The 20,805-nt window shown below is 43.7% G+C and overlaps 1 long non-coding RNA gene across 3 annotated transcripts in view; it reads left to right on the top strand.

Moving 5' to 3' along the window:
• The window catches only part of LOC132207876 (uncharacterized), a 96,396-nt gene that overhangs the window by 10,866 nt on the left and 64,725 nt on the right, over nt 1-20,805 (top strand). For all 3 annotated transcript variants that reach the window (XR_009443949.1, XR_009443947.1, XR_009443948.1), the window contains exons 3-6: nt 799-956; nt 1,234-1,400; nt 2,554-2,665; nt 14,088-14,356. This is a non-coding gene — a long non-coding RNA (uncharacterized LOC132207876). The remainder of the gene's footprint in view (nt 1-798; nt 957-1,233; nt 1,401-2,553; nt 2,666-14,087; nt 14,357-20,805) is intronic.

The raw sequence follows: 20,805 nt of genomic DNA, 5'->3' as shown, positions 1-20,805 counted from the left end.
AATGCCTCTTTGTAGCTTCTCCAGTGCTGAGATTATTCTGACTGGTCTTTAATTTCCTGGTCTGTTTCTCTGTCCGTTTGATAATAGTGGGACAATGTTAATAGTCCTTCATGACTTCACGTGTGATTGACAAGGGTTTGAAAATTGCTGCCAGGGGCCCAGATATCTCCTCCCTCACTTCCCTCGCTACCCGAAACGTCAGCTTTTGTGCTCCTGAGATGCTGCTTGGCCTGCTGTGTTCATCCAGCCTCACATTTTATTATCTTGGAATCTCCAGCATCTGCAGTTCCCATTATCTCTGGTATATGTTTCAGTTCGGCCTGCAGATGTATCCACTTTTAAAGTTGCTAAACCAGCTGCATCTCCCTATGTCTTAACCTCTGATGTTCCGAGGTCCTCTGCCCTGATATCTATACTTGCAGTGTCCTTCTCCGTTGTAAAGATTGACGCAAAATATTCATTGAGGACAGTGCCCATGTTTTCCAGGTCCACACAAAGATTACCTCTGTGAAATGAATGAGGAGATATCAGAGAGTTTTGAGATTTACAATCAAGAAAGACATTGACAAAATGACTTCCTTGGAGAATCATACAACATACATTGTCCATTGTTGTAAACAAACAGAAGTTTTTGTTTCCACAGTTGTTTGCAAATAGCCAATCAAGATCATAAAATAATCTTTCAACATAATTTACAAAACAAGGCAATTGAGGAAGATGTATTGGATGTATTGAACTCTCAACTACCTCCCTGAAGTTGAGGAATATCAATATTTTTCTTCTGGATAACTTTGGCAGATCTCTTCAAACAAGTCGCTGAACCCACAGATTTATGTGACCAACGAAGCCTGAGTCTTTTGCTTTACGATGCAGTCCAGATCCCTTGGCAGCTGGGTGAGGTAGCTTCATTTGGAGGCTGCAACATTGAACCAAGTATCCGCAGTTGCTTCCAACATGTAAGTGTGCTCTGCACCAATTCATAAGGTCAAGCGGGTCCACTTGCCAGTATGATTTTTGTGCTCATTTTCGGTTTGAATTAGTTCCAGAGGCTAACATGTACCACCACGAATCCAAGGCTATCTTGTTGATAAGTAGTCAATGTTTTTATTAGATTAATGACAAAAAACAATGTCAGAAACCCCAGTGATAGTGTATGAGATACCATATCACTGAGGATAGCGGACGTAAGCTTGACATAATTAATCATGCAGCTGATCTTTTATTTCCCTCCAGGGCCAGAACAAACCAGAGATTGACGTTGAACGCTTTGTCGAGTGGATGAGATTGGAGCCTCAGTCCATGGTGTGGCTGCCTGTTCGACACCGTGTGGCAGCTGCTGAAACTGCAAAACATCAGGCTAAGTGTAACATCTGCAAAGAGTACCCAATCGTAGGTTTCAGGTGAGATGTGCAAACCAGCAGAAAGTTAGTGGGAATTAGTTTTTAAAGAAAGCTTTAACTTTCGATGTTCTATTGGAAACTCTGTCAGTAAATGATACAACTGAAATCGTCAAAAATCCCAACAAATTTATGGACCAGAGAAGTAATTAGGACAAATTAAGTATCAACTTCTTTACCTTAATTTTTGTGAGAGGTGAATGCTGCATGTTTTTGGTATTTTGTTCACAGTTGCATTGATCACAGACACTGTGGCTCAGAACGGATTGTAACTCGACTTGCGGTTGCTTCTGTAATTTGCAATTATTGGGAATTTACAGAAAGGCCTTTTTATTAGTCCTGTAATCAGTGTGTGTGCATCCTATGAAAGTGATTGCTGTGGTGTTGCTAAATGAATGATAAAACGTCTTGTCCATAATTAGTAAATTAAAATGCATATTTGGACAGGATTTCTACGGGGTAATTGAACCTTTTTGGTTAACTATTCTCCTACATTTCTAAGATTGACCATCTTGGAAAAGGTGCGTGTTACTGCCATTGATCTGACCAAACAACTCCCTGTCTAAGAAGTGAGACCCCAACTGTGGATGAAACTATGACTACCATAACTAAGTAAAGAGCAACAGCGACCCGGAGTCAATTGAATTCCATCTGAAGCTTGAGGAATGGTGGCCTAACTCTGAAGGCCAAGATCTGTTTGCTTTTCATGGACTATGAGGAACAGGGCAGGATTTCACAGAATCTTTCAGATGCCATATCTTGTACAAAACTGAAGGAGAAATGTCAGATTGCTCAAAGAACCATGGGATCACCAGCCTTTCCATTGCTAGGAAGATTCTGGCAAGATTACTTCTGAATAGGTTTATGCCACCATGGCAGATGAAAACCTTCCATGCGAAGGGAACTTTGTGAAAATGTTGGAGACAGAGCAGGACCAAATTACAGGAATGATTCCAGGGATGAGATATTGCATTATGAAAATTGACTGGGGGAGTTGGGACAGTTTTCCCCGACTTTCCTAGCATTTGTTTCTCCCCAAACAATTTACCGTTTCTTCAAAATAAAAAGAAATATGTAATTTAACTACTTAACTTGCATTCCTTCAAAGGTTGAAAATATCTAAACAAAAATGAACATTTCTCTTACTTCTTTATAGGTACCGCAGTCTCAAGCACTTCAATTCTGACATCTGCCAAAGCTGTTTCTTTTCGGGGCGCACATCAAAGGGACACAAGTTACATTGCCCCATGGTGGAGTACTGCACTCCGGTGAGTAATATAGTATTCCACTTGATAGAATTGTTCCAATCAGTGGAAACTTAGGGATTTAACCATTTAAATACAATCTTCCCTCAAAGTTGAAGTAGTTTGCTAAAATGATAAAAGGCCAACAGCTTAAATCAGGCTTCAATACCAGAAATGCAATATTGTGCAGAAGCTCTTTGAGGTCAAGTTGAGGCTCAAGGAAGAATGTGCCATCACGCCCACCCTTTTCTCCAGCTTTGCCACCGCCATTCTTAATCTCGTGAAGAACAAGCTTCCCAGTGGCCTGGACAGGATTGATGGAAAACCTTTTAACCTCAACCAGTTGAAATCGAAGAAGAAAATGACACTGACCTCGCATATGGAACTTCAGTATGTGGTTCACAATGTCATTTCCGCTCTCAGAAGTCTTCAAATCTCCCTTAAGGCCTTTGCAGAAGTATACTGAAGAATTAGCCTCAACCTTAAATTTGCCACCCAGGTTGATCGGGTTGTTAAGAAGGCATACGGTGTGTTAGGTTTTATTCATAGAGGGATTGAGTTTCAGAGCCATGAGGGCATGTTGCAGCTGTACAAAACTCTGGTGCAGCTGCACTTGGCATATTACGTACAGTTCTGGTCACCGCATCACAGGAAGGATGTGGAAGCATTGGAAAAGGTGCAGAGGAGATTTATCATGATGTTGCCTGGTATGGAGGGAAGGCGTTTTGAGGAAAGGCTGAGGGACTTGAGGCTGTTTTTGTTAGAGAGAAGAAAATTAAGAGGCGACTTAATGGAACCGTACATGATGATCAGGGCATTAGATAGGGTGGACAGTGAGAATCTTTTGGCTCGGATGGCCATGTTTGACACGGGCCGGACATAGCTTCAAATTGAGGGGTGATAGATATAGGACAGAGGTCAGAGGTAGGTTCTTTACTCAGAGAGTAGTAAGGGCGTGGAATGCCCTGCCTGCAACAGTAGTAGACTTGCCAACTTTAAGGGCATTTAAATGGTTGTTGGATAAACATATGGATGATAATGGAATAGTGTAGGTTTGTTGGGCTTCAGGTTGGTTTCATAACATCAAGGCCGAAAGGGCCTGTACTGCGCTGTTATGTTCTGTGTTCGAACCTCAAGATGACTCAAATCCTTTACCAATCTGTCATGTTGTGGTCCATCTTTTCATCAAAATTAATAGAGAAATCCTCCCAAATGTAGAACATTTCCCTTAGATGGGACGCTCTCTCTCTTTTAAGGCTGACATCGATACAGAGATTCTAACATTACGTCCAATCTGCGAGTGGCACCTTTGGACTCCTAAGGATGAGAATGCTCAATTGTGACATCTGTGCTGATCGCAAGATCCTTGAGTTCAAGGCATGCATCGTTCAGCCTCTTCTATATGACTGTGAAACCTGGATAACATAGAGCTGCCACTTCAAGACCCTTTCAGCACAGTTTTGTCATGGATTCTCCACATCAGCGAGGAGGAAAAACCTCCCAGCATCAGCATTGACGCCATGATGATTTGAAACAAACCTCATTGGGATTGCCATGTACTTGGGATGCCGAAGTTATGACTACCAAAGTAAATTTTTGCCAACTCAAGGAAGGCATCTGAACAAGAAGTCGTCAAAGGAAGCATTTCAAAGACCTTGAAATGTTCCTTCAAGAAGTAGTACTTGGAGGTCAAAGTATGGATATCCCCATTCAGAAGAAACCAACTTGGGGGAATCTCCTGTATGAAGGCACATAATTCTTCATGAACACCAGACAAGAAGTTGAAGTGTGGGAAAGGAACTGGAGAAAGGAATGCCAATGTTCTCAAGGCCGAGACCACTTCCACCACTCCGAAAGACGACCTAAACGTGTGGTCAGATATGTGGCTCCAGTTCAGGCTAATCAACCCGCACAGAGCTCAGGACCTGTGATATGGAATTTCCTAGCTGGGCAATCATACTCATCAGCCAGTGATGGTTCTTAATATTGTGCAGACTATGATTTGATCACAACTGAGTACTGTGTGTAGCTTTGAGCATTGCTATAGAAAGACCATGTTTTATAGATTAATCAGAATGGTGCTGCATGAGAAACTGGAATTAAGAGGAGGTAGGTGATACTTAATTGTTATTTGTTTCTGGGCCACTGGCATCACGAACTGGGCCAGCATTTACTTCCCATCCTTAGTTACCCTTGTCATTGTTGAATCATTGTAGTCCATGTGCTGTAGGTAGACTCAGTCAGTCGGGGCGTATTTCCAGGACTTTGACCCAGCGATAGTGAAAGAACAGCAATATATTTCCAAGTTGAGATGGTGAGTGGCTTAGACAGGGTGTTGTAGGTGGTGCTGTTCTCATATATCTGTTACCCTTGCCCTTGTAGCTGAAATTTGTCATAGGTTTGGAAAGTCCTATCTCAGGATCTTTTGCAGATTTCTCAGTGCATCTCATAGATGGTACACACTGCTGCTAATGAGCACTGGAGGGAGTCGGCTGCTTTTTCCTGGATGGTGTTGAACTTGTTGAGTGCTTTTGCATCTGCACCCATCTAGGCAAGTGGGGAGTATTCCACCATTCTTCTGACTTGTTCCTGTAGCTGGTAGACAGGCCTGGGGAATCAGGAGGTGAGTTACTTGATGCAGTAATCCAAACTTTGGGCCTGCTCTTGTAGCCACTGCATTTAAATAGGAAGTCCAGTTGAATTTCTGTTCACTGGTAAAACCTGGGATTTTGATAGCGGACAATTCAGTGATGGTTACACCATTGAATGTCGAGGGACAATTTATGGATTTTCTCTTACTGGAGATGGTCATTACCTAGTATTTGTAAAGTATAAATGCGACTTGCCACTTAGCAGCCCAAGCCTAGACATCGTTCTGGCCTTGTTGCATTTGGACATGGACAGGTTCACTATCTGAGGAGTGGTGAATGATGCTGAATATTCTGCTATCTCTGGTGAACATCCCCACTTCTGAGCTTATGATGGAGAGAAGGTCATTGATAAGGCAGCTGAAGATGGTTAGGCTTAGGACTGTACTCTCAGGACCTCCTGCAGGTGACCTCCAACAACCAAAATGCCTCCCATTAGGAGAGGCGATGACCTAATGGTATTATGACTAGACGATTAATCCAAACACTCAGGTAATGTGCTGAGGACCTGGTTCAAATTCCACGATGGCACATAATGGAATTTGAATTCAATGAAAATCTGGAATTAAGAGTCTAATGATGACCGTAAATCCATTGTCAATTGTCGGAAAAACCCATCTGATTCACTTAAGTTCTTTAGGGAAAGAAACTGCGTGGCCTGGTGTGGCCTACATGGAACTCCAGATATCAGTTATGCAATTTGGGATGGTCAATAAAAGCTGGTCTAACCAGCAATGCCCTCTTTCCCATGAAAGAATGGAAAAAATATCGTCCTCTGTGCAGATATTATTCGAACCAGTGGTGAGTTTCTGCTGGATTCCCATCAGCTGCAGTTTTGGTAGCGCTCCTTGATGCCACACTCGGTCAAATGTAGCCATCCTTAGCTCACCTCCGGAATTCAAGTCTTTTGACCGTGTTTGAACAAAAGCTGGAATGAAGTCAGGAACTGATGAGGTGGCAGAATTGAGGACCTTGTACAGGGATCCGAGGGATGTGGCATATTGAGATTTCCAGCAAGAATTTGACCAGTTGCTGCATAAAAATGTGAACCAGAACGTTAGATCCAAGGGGATGAAGGGTAGAATATTGGTTTGAACAAAGGCCTGGCTAACTGACAGAAAGCTGAGTGTCAGGATAAATGAGTCTTTGCCTGGATGGTGAATTGTCACTAGTTGGGTGCTGCGGGCTTCAGTTCTCTGACCTCAACTATTTGTAACCTATACAAATGATATGTAAGCAGAGACAAAATGTAACATAACAGAATGCATGGATGATTCTGAAATAGGTGGGACAACAGCCTGTGATGTGAAATAGAACATACACAGCGGAACATTGACAGGCGAGGAGAATGGACCAGAATCTGGCAGGTGGTTAATGTGGATAAGCACAAGGCTTGCCTATTTTGCCCAGGGGAAAAAAGGGCGAATTATTATTTAAATGGAAGGAAGATTCAAAGTGTGTTATCTGGCTGCCTTTGTGCATGAATAGCCGAAAGTGGGTATGCAGGTATAGCGTAGCATAAGAAAGGCAGATGGAACTCTGGCATTTGTCACAAAAGGACTGGATCATTAAAGTAACAAAGTGTTTTTCCTCATACATTGGGCGTTGGTGAGACCAGAGTGTTGTGTCCAGTTTAGATCCCCTCACTGAGGATGGATACGTTTGTACTGGAGGCAGTTCGGAGGAGGTTTAACTGATTGATTCCGGGGATTAAAGGGCTGTCGTATGAGAAGTGGCTAAGTAGCTTGCGCTTGTACTTGCTGGTGTTCGAAAGAGTGAGGGGGTGGTTCTGATTGAGATATATAAAATAGTAAAGGGGATTGAAAAGATGGGCATTGAGCACATGTTCTGCATTGTGGAACAGTCTCAAACAAGAAGCTGTGGCTGTTGAGTGAGAGATGGAATGTTCAAAATGGAGATGAGGAGAGGGTTGTGAATCTGTGGAATTCATTGCCCCTGAATGCAATGGAGGCAGCACCAATCGACCGATCCAGGAAAGAAATAAATATGTTTCTGATGAAAAATAGGGATCAAGGGCCATGGGGAGCTGGCAGGAGAGTGGAGTTGAGATCAGGAAAAGATCAGCAACCATGGCTAACAAGGTAAGTCAGGGACAGGATGAAAGCAAAAGAAAAAGGATAAAATGTGGTGTAGGTGAGTGGGAAGCCAGAGGATTGGGAAGCCTTTCAAAAACTAGCAGAGGACAACTAAAAAGGCAATAAGGGGGAAGATGATGAAATATGAGGGCAATATTAATGAGGGTAATGTTAAAAAAAAATTGCAGGAGTTTTTTTTCAGCTCTCAAGGTAAGAGAGAGGCAAGAGTACAAATAAAGAGAAGAAAGAAAATTACAGCACAGGAACAGGCCCTTCGGCCCTCCAAGCCTGCGCCGATCGAGATCCTCTGTCTAACCTGTCACCTATTTTCTAAGGGTCTGTGTCCATTTGCTCCCTGCCCATCCATGTACCTGTCCATAAGACCTTAAGACAGAGGAGTGGAAGTAAGGCCATTCGGCCCATCAAGTCCACTCCACCATTTAAATCATGCCTGATGGGCATTTCAACACCACTTCGCTGCACTCTCCCCATAGCCCTTGATTCCTTTTGAGATCAAGAATTTGTTGATCTCTGCCTTGAAGGCATCTCACGTCCCGGCCTCCACTGCACTCTGCGGCAATGAATTCCACAAGCCCACCACTCTCTGGCTGAAGAAATGTCGTCTCATTTCAGTTTTAAATTTACCCCCTCTAATTTTAAGGCTGTGCCCACGGGTCCTAGTCTCCCCGCCTAACGGAAACAACTTCTGAGCGTCCACCCCTTCTAAACAATACATTATCTTGTAAGTTTCTATTAGATCGCCCCTCAACCTTCTAAACTCTAACGAGGACAATCCCAGGATCCTTAGCCGTTCATCATACATTAACCCTAGCATTCCAGGGATCATCCGTGTGAATCTCCGCTGGACACGCTCCAGGGCCAGTATGTCCTTCCTGAAGTGTTGGGCTCAAAATTGGACACAGTTTTCTAAACAGGGCCTAACTAGAGCCTTATAAAGCCTCAGAAGCACATGGCTGCTTTTATATTCCAACTCTCTTGAGATAAACGCCAACATTACATTCGCATTCTTAATTACGGACTCGACCTTCAAGTTAACTTGTAGAGAATCCTGGACCAACACTCCCAGATCCCTTTGCACTTCTGATTTGCAAATTTTCTCACCATTTAGAAAATAGTCCATGCCTGTATTCTTTTTACCAAAGTGCAAAACCTCACATTTACTCACATTGAATTTCATCAGCCATTTCGTGGACCACTCTCCTAAACTGTCTACATCTTTCTGCAGCTTCCCCACCTCCTCAGTAGGACCTGTCTGTCCACCTATCTTCGTATCTTCGGCAAACTTCGCCAGAATGCCCCAGTCCCTTCATCCAGATCAGTAATATATAAGGCGAACAGCTGCGGCCCCAAAACTGAACCCTGCGGGACAGCACTCGTCACCGGTTGCCATTCCGAAAAAGAGCCTTTTAACCCAACTCTCTGCCTTCTGTCAGACAGCCAATCCTCAATCCAAGCCAGTATCTCACCTCGAACACCATGGGCCCTCACCTTGCTCAGCAGCCTCCCGTGAGGCACTGTATCAAAGGCCTTTTGGAAGTCTAGATGGACAACATTTACTGAGTTTCCCTGGTCTCACATATTTGTCACCTCTTCAAAGAATTCGAATAGGCATGACCTCCCCTGACTAAATCCATGCTGACTTGTTTTAATCTGACCCTGCACTTCCAGGAATTTAGAAATCTCATCCTTGACAATGGATTCTAGAATTTTACCAACAACCGAGATTAGGCTAATCGGCCTGTAATTTTCCATCTTTTGCCTTGATCCTTTCTTAAACAAGGGAGTTACAACAGAAATTTTCCAATCATCTGGGACTTTCCCTGACTCCAGCGACTTTTGAAAGATCACGACGAAAGCCTCTGCGATTTCCTCAGCCACCTCCCACCGAACTCTAGGATGTAGCCCATCGGGGCCAGGAGATTTATCAGTTTTTAGACCCTTGAGCTTTTCTAGCACTTGCTCTTTTGTAATGCCTACCGTACTCAACTCTGCCCCCGGCTCTCCCTAATTGTTGGCATACTACTCATTTCTTCCATTGTGAAGACTGACGCAAAGTACTTATTAAGTTCTTCAGCTATTTCCTTTTCTCCCATCAATAGCCTTCCAGAATCAATCTGGAGCGGCCCAATATCTTCTTTTGCCTCTCGTTTGCTTCTTACGTATTGAAAAAAGCTTTGACTGTCATTTCTAATATTACTAGCTTGCCTACCTTCATATATGATCTTCTGCTTCCTGATTGCTCTCTTTGTTATCCTCTGTCTGTTTTTGTGGCCTTCCCAATCTTCTGATTTCCCAGTGCTCTTGGCCATTTTATAGGCTGTCTCTTTTTCTTTGATATGTTTCCTGACTTCCTTTGTCAGATGTCCAATAGCAGCGGTGAAGAAGCTGCTGTTGGGGAAATAAAGACATTGGTGTGCTGTTTTCACTCATTGCAACGATCTGGGTGGACCAGGAGAGATCGTTGGTGATTGACACTCTCAACTATCTCCACCTCAGCAACATCTCTCACACTGTCTGATGCAGGCACTCACACGCTCACATTCTGTCACCCATTCTGTCTGTCTGACTGTCTCTCTCTCTCTCCCTCATCGCCCATCTCTCTCTCTCTCTCTCTCTCTCTCTCTCTCTCTGTCCCTGTCTCCCTCCACCCCCGGCCCCGCCGACCAACCTCTCTGTCTTTGTCTCTCTCTCTCTCTCTCTCACACCAACTCATTGCTCAGTATTCCATGGTATCTCAATTGTTGGAAGAATTAACTTGGACTGAGCATGGATTTTCTCCCAATATAGTTATGACAAAGCAGAACCAATTCTGCCTTGAAGAAGAAAGGCAGGAGCCATAATAACTTGTGATTGTTTAGCTGAAGGAACCGTGCTGTGATATGCATCCAGATAGGATGCTTTCTGTGGTACATCAGTGAAAGTTGTCCTTGTGGACGCACAGAATGACCTTAGCCTCCTGGGAAGTAGAGACAATGGTGTGCTTTTTTGCCCATTGCAACAATCTGGGCGGACCGGTGAACTAATCTAAGCCCATCCCCCTACATGATCCCATTATCATCCATACCCAAGGACTGTTTAAGTGCCCCTAATGTGGCTGAGCCAACTACATTGGTCGTGATGTTCCACGTCCTTACCACTCTGAGTAAAGAACCTGCCTCTGACATCTATCTCAAATCTATCACCCCTCAATGTTTAGCTGTGCCCCCTCAAACAAGCTGACATCATCATCCTCGGATAAAGACCCTCACTGTCCACCCTATCTAATCCACTGATCATCTTGTATGTCTCTATTCAATCCCCTCTGAACCATCTTCTCTCCAACGAGAACAGACCCAAGTCCCTCAGCCTTTCTTCAGAAGTCCTTCACTCCAGACCAGGCAACATCCTGGTAAATCTCCTCTGCACCTTTCCAATGTTTCCACATCCTTCCTGGAATGGGGTGACCAGAACTGTACACAGTATTCCAAATGAGACCGCACTAGCTTTTTGGACAGATGCAGCATGACATCACGGCTCTGGAACTCAATCTCTCTACCAATAAAACCTAATACACCGTAAGCCGCCTTAACAGCACTATCAAACTGGGTGGCGATTTTCAGGGATCTACGTACATGAACACCAAGATCCCTCTGCACAGCAACACTACCAAGAATCTTTCCATTGACCCAATATTCTGCCTTCCTATTATTCCTCCCAAAGTGAATCACCTCACATTTATCCACATTGAACTCCATTTGCCACCTTTCAGCCCAATTCTGCAGTTCATCCAAGTTTCCATGCAAGCTGCAACATTCTTCCACATTGCCCACCACTCCACCGACTTTAGTGTCATCTGCAAACTTAGTAACCCATCTACCAATGCCTCCGTCCAAGTCATTTGTGAAAATGACAAACAGCAGTGGTCCCAAAACAGATCCTTGAGACACACCACGAGTAATCAGACTCCAGGCTGAATATTTTCCATCAACCACGACTGGTTGCCTTCTTACTGCAAGCCAGTTTCTAATCCAACCTGCTAAATCTCCCTCAATCCCATGTCTCCATGTTTTCTCCAGTAGCCTACCATGTGGAACCTTATCGAAGGCTTTACTGAAGTCCATGTACACCACGTCAACTGCCCGACCCTCATCCACATGCTTCGTCAGCTTCTGAAATGACTCAGTGAGGTTTGTGAGACATGACTTGCCCTTGACAAATCCATGTTGACTATCTCCAATCAAATTGGTGCTTGCTCGATGATTATAATACCTATCTCTTATAACCCTTTCCAAAACATTTCCGACAACAGATGTAATGCTCAATGGTTTATAATTACCTGGGTCATCTCTACTGCCCTTCTTGAACAAAGGCACAACATTTGCAACCCTCCATTCCTCTGGTACTAAACCTGTAGACAATGAGGACTCAAAGATGAAGGCCAAAGGCTCCACCACCTCCTCTGTAGCCTCCCAGAGAATATCAAAGTTTCGAAGGAACTGATGCGTTGTATCCGGAGGTTGGTGGGGTGGTACGTGAGGACGAGGAAGACTTTGTTTTGGTTGTTGTTGTGGGGTGGGGTGAGACGGATTTGTTGCAGGAAATGCTGGAGACACGGTCGAGGGCGTTATCAACCACTGAGCGGGGGAAGTTGTGGTCCTTGAAAAATGAGGACATCTGAGATATACGAGAGCAGAATACCTCATCCTGGGAGCAGATGCAGAGTCAAAGGAATGGGGAAAGTGGATGAATTGTTGCGGGAATTTGGTGGGAGTTGGTGGATTTGAAATGGATATTTGTTTCTTGGTGGTTGGAAATAGAGGGGTCCAGGAAGGAGAGAGGTATCAGAGATTGTCCAGGTGAACTTAAAGTTCGGGAGGAAGGTGTTGCTGAAGTGGATGTTAGAGCCCCTTGTGGGAGCACGAGGCAGTGCCGATACAGTCACCAATGTAACGGAGGAAGACGTGGGGTTTAGGGCCAGTGTAGGTACGGAAGAGGGAGCGTTCCATGTAACCTACAAAGCGGCAGGCATAGCTTGGGCCCAGGTGGGTACACTGGCCACCCGCTTTGTCTGTAGGAAGTGGGAGGAATTGAAAGAGAAATTGTTGAGGGTTGTTCAAGGACCACAACATCCCCCTCCTCAATAGTCAAAAACGCCCTCAACCGTGTCACCCGCATTTCCCACAACTCATCCCTCATACCCGCTCCCCATAATAACTACCAAAACAGTGTCCTCCTCACCCTCACCTACCACCACACCAACCTCCGGATTCCAAGCATCGTCCGCCGACACTTCTGCCATCTGCGATCCGACCCCACACCAAAGACATTTTTCCCTCCACACTTAGGTGACTCCCTTATCCGCTCCACACTCGCCTCCAGCACCCCCTACACCCAGCACTTTTCCCTATATATCCACAAATATTGTCAGCATAATGTTTAAAATTCACTTGTCCCAATACCTCCCCCCTCACCCCCATCCCAGACCCCAGGAAGAATTTCCACATCAAACAGATGTTTACCTGCACATCTGCTAATGTGGTATACTGTATCCGCTGATCCCTTTGTGGCCCCCTCTACATCGGGGAAACCAAATGGAGGTTTGGGGACTGCTTTGCAAATCACCTATGCTCAATGCACTAAAGAACTGCACCTCCCAGTCGTGAACTGTTTTGACTCTCCCAATCCTCAGATAGGATGTCCACCCTGGGCCTCCTGCAGTGCCACAACGATGCCACCTGAAGGTTGCAGGAGCAGCACCTCGTATTGCGCTTGGGAACCCTGCGTCTCCGTGGTATCAATGCCGACTTCACAAGCTTCGAAATCTCCCCTCCCCCTCCCGCATCCCAAAACCAGCCCACCTAGCCCATCCTGCCACCTCAAGCCCCACCCCCATCTCCTACTTCCTAACCGCTTCCCACCCCCGAGACCTGTTCGTCCTCCCCGGACTAACCTATCCCCTCCCTACCTCCCCACCGACACTCACCTCTACTGGCTCCATCTCCACCTCTTTAACTTGTCTGTCTCCTCTCCACCTATCTTCTCCTCTATCTATCTTCGATCCGCCTCCCCCCTCTCCCTATTTATTTCAGAACCCTCTCCCCTCCCCGTTTTCTGATGAAAGGTCTCGGTCCAACATGTCAGCTTTTGTGCTCCTAAGATGCTGCTTGGCCTGCTGTGTTCATCCAGCTGCACACTTTGTTGTGTCTATATCTCTTAAGAACCTCATTAAGTGAGCTCTAGAGAGAACTATGCAGGGTAGACTTTGGGTTTATCATTCTAACTTGCCAGCCCTGAAAGATGAAAGTTGGTTTATGTTGGATGTTTGTTTCATAGCTACGAAAGAGATCCTGAAAGGATTGTTCGTATCTTTTGTTGAGAATTTTACCCATTTAGTCACTCTAATCCTTCTCCTTTTTTAAAGTTTCCTTGGGAGTCATAAATTTCAAATATCTGCAGAATTTTATTCGGCTTGGCATTGGCTCTCCGTGATTCCCTGTTAATGGCTCCGCGACCTGCTAGCTAATTAGAGAATTTGTCATTGATGTGCCTGTCATAAAATCTTTAGTCTTATACTATATATTCCCAATTTCAGGAGAAAGTCCAGAGAGACCTTTTAGAGGAAAGGGGTTTAGAAAGAAAACTTAAGTTCTATAGATCCAAGTCATGAATAGTTGATAAATTATTTGCACTTCATATTTCCAGAACCTACCCCGGAAGAGAGAGCCCAGAGAATTGCCAAAGCTGTCCGCAAACAGTCAATAGAAGTGAAGGAAACTTGGGAGCAATTGAAAACCCATGCGAGCAACTGGCAGGAACAGGTGGAAAAGGTGTTGGAGAAACTTCAAGAACTGCAGAAAGCTCTGGATGATCATGAGGCTCATGTGATAACAGCTGAAGGGGTCCGCACTGATTGACAACCTGTGGGTGAACTGCTTATTGACTCATTGCAGGATCACATTGATAAAACCACAGTAAGTGCAATTACATTACACTTCACTTATGAACAGGTGTAGCCGCAATGTTGTATCGAGACGATCAGTAATATGAGTACTTAAGTAATATTGATTGAATGGTTGTTAACTTAATTTGCAAATTAAAACTTCGTTGAGCATGCCTTCTGATGATATCACATCGGTAATATTAGTATAATTGAGGATTCTATTAGTCAGTGACATCAGCTGAGTTATCTGCTTGTTGCCATGTTATCAGGATTAAAGGTAAAGCCTTACCACGCCATTTGGCCACTCCTTAGAGAGAGACAACTGGTTATGATTTAACCTGAAGATCACCATGCCTCAGGCAAGTAGAGCGGTTGAGGCGAAGACCCTTTGTGGTAAGGTCACTGGTGTGGCAATTGAGCCCTCTCTGCAGGGCATCACTCTGCATCACAAACCAACCGTTCAGCCAACTGAATTTTAATAGAGTTTAGGATTGGAGAGCAATCCATGCAATTCTATTTTTTTGAATGAATGTTTCTCACTGGGACTATCTCACTGGCAAACTTTTTAAAAGCCAGCTCAGCCATACAGGCGAGATCAGTTCCTGATCTCAGCTGAATTTTTTGACCTGGGGTGGGTCAGCGTTAGTTCAGTGATTGGAATGAATTCTCATGAAGTTAACGAGAGGGATGCTACACGTGAATAAATCGATGTTTTGAAAAGCGGATGAGATATGAGCAATAGTTTAATTGATGTGGAAGACCAGCCACAATCATCATCAACGGTGGAGCAGGCTTGAGCGGCCATGCAACATTGTGCTGCTGCTATTTGACTTGTTGTGTGGAAAGGAAGGAAGATGGTCAAAGTGTCAAAAATGCTGAAGACCGCATCATTCTACAATCTCAAAATTTGATTGTGTTCAGCATATTATCACTACTGGTACCCCTAAATCCTGGTCTATCATCTCAGCAGCTCGACTCTGCCCAAAAGCTGGTTACTTGTGACATTTTTGAAGGATCTTCCCAAGTCTGAAAATCATTTTTGCTTTTGTAGAATCAGAGTTGGCGTGTGGAAGGCGGTCTCCTGGCATATCATAGCTCTTTGAAATCACTCCCCAATTCGCCCCCCCTCTGCTTGGCAATGACTTCAACCACTTATGTAATCTCTTTATTGGAGAGAAACTTTGAAGACATCTGAAAGGAGTATTAACGATCCCAGAATACAACTGAGCCTTATTAAGTAGTTAGTTCTGATGATCAAGAGCTTGATCAAAGAGGATTCTTTTAAAAAGTGCCTTAAAAGAGGAAATGTACAGAGGCTAAGAGGTGTCGGAAGTTAGTGAGTTTTGCGAAGATTTGTTACTCAGGTTGAGGTTCTGGATGTGAGTTTGCTCGCTGAAGGTGTAGGAAGTCTCTTCTTGGGTTTGAAGCCTACACAATTAAATGTTTGGCAACCAGTAGTGGGCCATTTGAAATCAAGAGTGGGCAAGAGGGCATAATTAGACGAGTGCAGATATCCTGAATTATGGTTGGACTGGTGGAGATTACGAAAATAGCGATTGGCAGAGCCAAGGAACGATTTGTAAACAAAAATGAGAATTTAATAAAATTACTGTTAATACTGTCAGTCAGGTAGAAAGTACAGAGAATAGGATTTGGTTCAAGATGAGACTCGGGCAGTGGAGTTTTAGACGACATCAAGCTTTCAATGGGCAAATGTGGGACTCAAACAGGGAATGCATTGGAGTTGTCAGGTCCAGAAGTGAAGTAGTTCCAGATGAAGGTTTCACTGCTAATGAGCCAAGACAAGAGACAGGTAGGCAGTATTAAAAAGATGTAAAGAGACAGCTTTAGGGATTGCATGAATGTGTGGTCGGACGTTCATCGTGGGATAAACAAGATGCCAAGGTTGTGCTGAGACAAGCGTAACATAACATTGTTGCCAAGGAGGAGTAATGCAGTCCGTAGGTAGTGAATAGAGATTGGTGTGGGGACCACAAACAGTGGTCTTCCCACTTTTAAATTGTTATCTCTATGTAGTTGCGCAACTTTATGTTCTGTTCAAAAGGCTTTACTGACAAGAAAGCAGAAGTTAGCCATTTGTTTACTTGTCAATATATCTTGATTTTTCCACCATCTTCTCCAATTATGAACACAACATGTGCAGTGTACTAAGTGAACCATTCAAACCTTCACAGGAAATGTTGAAATTGTGGAATATAAAGTTAAATTTATTTCATTGAAAATTAAAATAAATTACATGAAGGTTTGACCAAGACTGAAAGGAATTAGATGGAACACCAGATGAATAAAACAAGCAGTAGTAAGGTGGTATTAGCTGGATGTTCCTGAAGAAAGAGAACACAGCCAACCTTTCTTCCATCAGGGGGATTAATTGTGAGGTGTCAAACACAGTCGATTAAATCATTCGTTCTGTCTTTACTGCCAGACTGTACTATGAACATAGAACATAGAACATAGAACAGTACAGCACAGCACAGCACAGGCCCTTCAGCCCACAATGTTGTGCCGACCATTGATCCTCATGTATGCACCCGCAAATTTCTGTGACCGTATGCATGTCCAGCAGTCTCTTAAATGACCCCAATGACCTTGCTTCCACAGCTGCTGCTGGCAACGCATTCTATGCTCTCACAACTCTCTGTGTAAAGAACCTGCCTCTGACATCCCCTCTATACTTTCCACCAACCAGCTTAAAACTATGACCCCTCGTGCTAGCCATTTCTGCCCTGGGAAATAGTCTCTGGCTATCAACTCTATCAATGCCTCTCATTATCTTGTATACCTCAATTAGGTCCCCTCTCCTCCTCCTTTTCTCCAATGAAAAGAGACCGAGCTCAGTCAACCTCTCTTCATAAGATAAGCCCTCCAGTCCAGGCAGCACCCTGGTAAACCTCCTTGGAACCCTCTTCAAAGCATCCACATCTTTCCTATAATAGGGCGACCAGAACTGGATGCAGTATTCCAAGTGCGGTCTAACCAAAGTTTTATAGAGCTGCAACAAGATCTCACGACTCTTAAACTCAATCCCCCTGTTAATGAAAGCCAAAACACCATATGCTTTCTTAACAACCCTGTCCACTTGGGTGGCCATTTTAAGGGATCTATGTATCTGCACACCAAGATCCCTCTGTTCCTCCACACTGCCAAGAATCCTATCCTTAATCCTGTACTCAGCTTTCAAATTCGACCTTCCAAAATGCGTCACCTCGCATTTATCCAGGTTGAACTCCATCTGCCACCTCTCAGCCCATCTCTGCATCCTGTCAATGTCCCGCTGCAGCCTACAAACAGCCCTCTATACTGTCAACGACACCTCCGACCTTTGTGTCGTCTGCAAACTTGCTGACCCATCCTTCGATCCCCTCATCCAAGTCATTAATAAAAATTACAAACAGTAGAGGCCCAAGGACAGAGCCCTGTGGAACCCCACTCACCACTGACTTCCAGGCAGAATATTTTCCTTCTACTACCACTCGCTTCTTCTGTTGGCCAGCCAATTCTGTATCCCAGCAGCTAAGTTCCCCTGTATCCCATTCCTCCTGACCTTCTGAATGAAACTACCATGGGGAATACTATGGTTGTAATATTTCCTTTTTTAAAGGCTCAAGGTTAGACATACTTCTCATTTTATAAATTTTAAGAAGTTGGCTTATTGTCAAGTCATGGTAGGATTGAAAACATATGCTACAGCTGTGTGAAGTCAGAAGTCACATGACACCAGCTTATAGTCCAACAGGTTCATTTCAATTCACACAAGCTTTTGGAGTGCAGCCCCTTCATCAGATGCAGTTCGTGAGGTGACCACACAGACACACAGCTTATAAGCAGAGAGATCAAAAGATCATAGAATTGGCCTGAGTGGAGTGTCAGATAATAACTCTTTCCAGGCGACCAAGAGTGTTAAAGGCAAGTGAAGTGTTTATAAAGTCAATGTCAGTGCTGTGTTGTCATGATAATCAGGCAGCGCAACAGGAATGTACAAGGTGACATCTCAGGTCAGACTCTGACTTGTAGTTGAGAGGCTTGTGTTCAGAATCTGTCTCAGAGTTTTAAACTTTATTTCAAAAGCAAGAATTTATAAGATACCACACTGACTGTAACTACAAGTTGTGTGCTTCTTCAACAAAATATCTGCAAATAAACAAACGTCCTGGATGAAGACTTATTATCTGACACTCCACTCACACCAGTTGTATGATCTTTTGATCTCTCTGCGTATAAATTGTGTGTCTGTGTGTTTTCCTCTCTGACCGCACGTGATGAAGGGACTGCACTTCAAATCTTGTGTGATTGCAAATAAGCCTGTCAGATTATAACCTGATGCCATGTGGCTTCTGACTTTGTCCATCCTAGTCCAACACCAGCACCTCCACATTATAAGTGTTTGGAACCAAGTCAGTGCAACAGGTACATGTCAAACATTTGACTTCGGAAGGATGCCTAGTGCCGACAAATTCATTAATAACAAAGGATTTCTCCATTATGCCATCTATCGTAACATGCTGCGCCTCACAGTCATAATGAAAGGATGCCCACTTTAATTTAGCAGCGCCAAGAATAGTTACGGATATTTTTAGCATGGGAGGAGGCCATTCAACCTATTTTATCTGTACCAGCTCTCTCCCAGAGCAACAAAATTAATCCTTTTCTCGAACTCATTCCACATATTTCACAGAATTGAAATATATAGGTACATAGTTAAGAGATTTTAACATCAAGTGAGCAGTTCTCGCACTTCACCTTGTCACTAAAAATTGAACACGTGACTTACAAAGAGTGAGTCTTTATTTTGTTCTGTTGTGATGATGAAGAAGATGCAAGTCAAAGTGCTGGAACTGGCCTCTTGAACTTTTCAACGTGTATAAAATGAATTCTGTGCGCATCTACTAAAAACAGTTTTATGGAAGGAAAAGGTACCAAAGAAGATTTAGTGTATTGTACTTGATGTGATTATACTCCAACCTGTGAAAACAGAACTCTACGACTGTGAGTGTTGAGATCTGAGAGGTTGCTATCTTGTTTGAATTTACATTGCTAAGTCTAGGCCTATTTTCCCAACAGCAAAATTGGTAATCCAGAAAGAAATGGATATTTCTCGCATTTGTTAGCTCTAAGTGTCTGGTCAAAGTTTGAGTACAGTTTCCTCATATACAGGTGCTTAACCTGCTTTTACAGTTTGAACATTTGTTGTGCCAATGAAAATTGTTTGAATGGTTTCACCTCCAGTTTTCCTCTTTATACATATTTAGTATTTTTCCATGGTAAGGACTGTCTGCAAAATCTGACATTGGGTTTTGAAAGACATCAGCCTTTATTTTGGAGAGATAATGGTAACTGCAGATGCTGGAGAATGCGAGATAACAATATGTCGAGCTGGATGAACACAGCAGGCCAAGCAGCATCTTAGGAGCACAAAATCTGACGTTTCGGGCCTCGACCCTTCATCAGAGAGGCTGAAGGGTCTAGACCCGAAACATCAGCTTTTGTGCTCCAGGGATGCTGCTTGGACTGCTGTGTTCATCCAGCTCCACACTTTGTTGTCTTAGAAGGACTGGGCTTGTTTTTGCTGAGGTTGAGAAGAGTAAGGAGGTGATTTCCTTGAAGTATATATGATTCCGAATGGTCTTCATGAGGAATATGTAGAAAGATTTTTCCTCTCCTTTGGCGAGCGCTGAACTCGGGACACTTATGCAAAATTTGGACTTGCCACTTCAGGACAGATGAGCAGAGCATTTTTTCTCTGATAGTTGTATGACATTGGAACTAGCTGCCTCATAAGATGACAGAGTTGGGGTCATTGAATATTTTAAGGTGGACTTAGATTCTTGTAAGGCAGGAAAAAGGTCTTTGTTAATTGGAGTCATACCAAGCACAAAGGAAAACGTTTGTGATTGTTAGACATAGTCATTTCACCTCCAGAACATCTCTTTCAGCGCTCGTCAGGGCAGCATCCAAGGCCCAAACATCTGTGCTGCTTCAGCTTCTCTCTATAAAGTCAGAAGTGGGGATGTTCACTGATGACTCCACAATGTTCAGTACCATTTCCAACTCCTTAGATAATAAAGCAGTCCATGTTTAAATGCAGCAAGACCAGTATATTATCCAGGCTTAGGCTGATAAGTGCTCGGTAATATTTGCACCACACAAGTGCCAAGCAATGGCCATCTCCAACAAGGGAGAATTTAGCCATCATCTCTTGATATTTATTGCTGTTACCATCGCTGCATCCCCCACTGTCAACATCAGAGGTGTTACTATTAACCAGAAACTGAACAAGATCGGCTACATAAATACTATGGATTCAAGAACAGGCCACCCCGTTGCGTGCAGATGATTTTCGTCACTCCATTTTTACCAAGATTTAACTGGAAATTTGGGATTTGTCATATTTCTGAAGAGTCGAACAGCAGCATGCTTTTCTTTTCGTTAATTCTTTGTAATTTATTGCAATTAAAACTT

Source organism: Stegostoma tigrinum, unplaced genomic scaffold, assembly GCF_030684315.1.
Source record: "Stegostoma tigrinum isolate sSteTig4 unplaced genomic scaffold, sSteTig4.hap1 scaffold_192, whole genome shotgun sequence".
NCBI lineage: Eukaryota > Metazoa > Chordata > Chondrichthyes > Orectolobiformes > Stegostomatidae > Stegostoma > Stegostoma tigrinum.
Note: the sequence above shows the minus strand (reverse complement) of the source record. Positions and strands in the feature narration are given on the sequence as shown.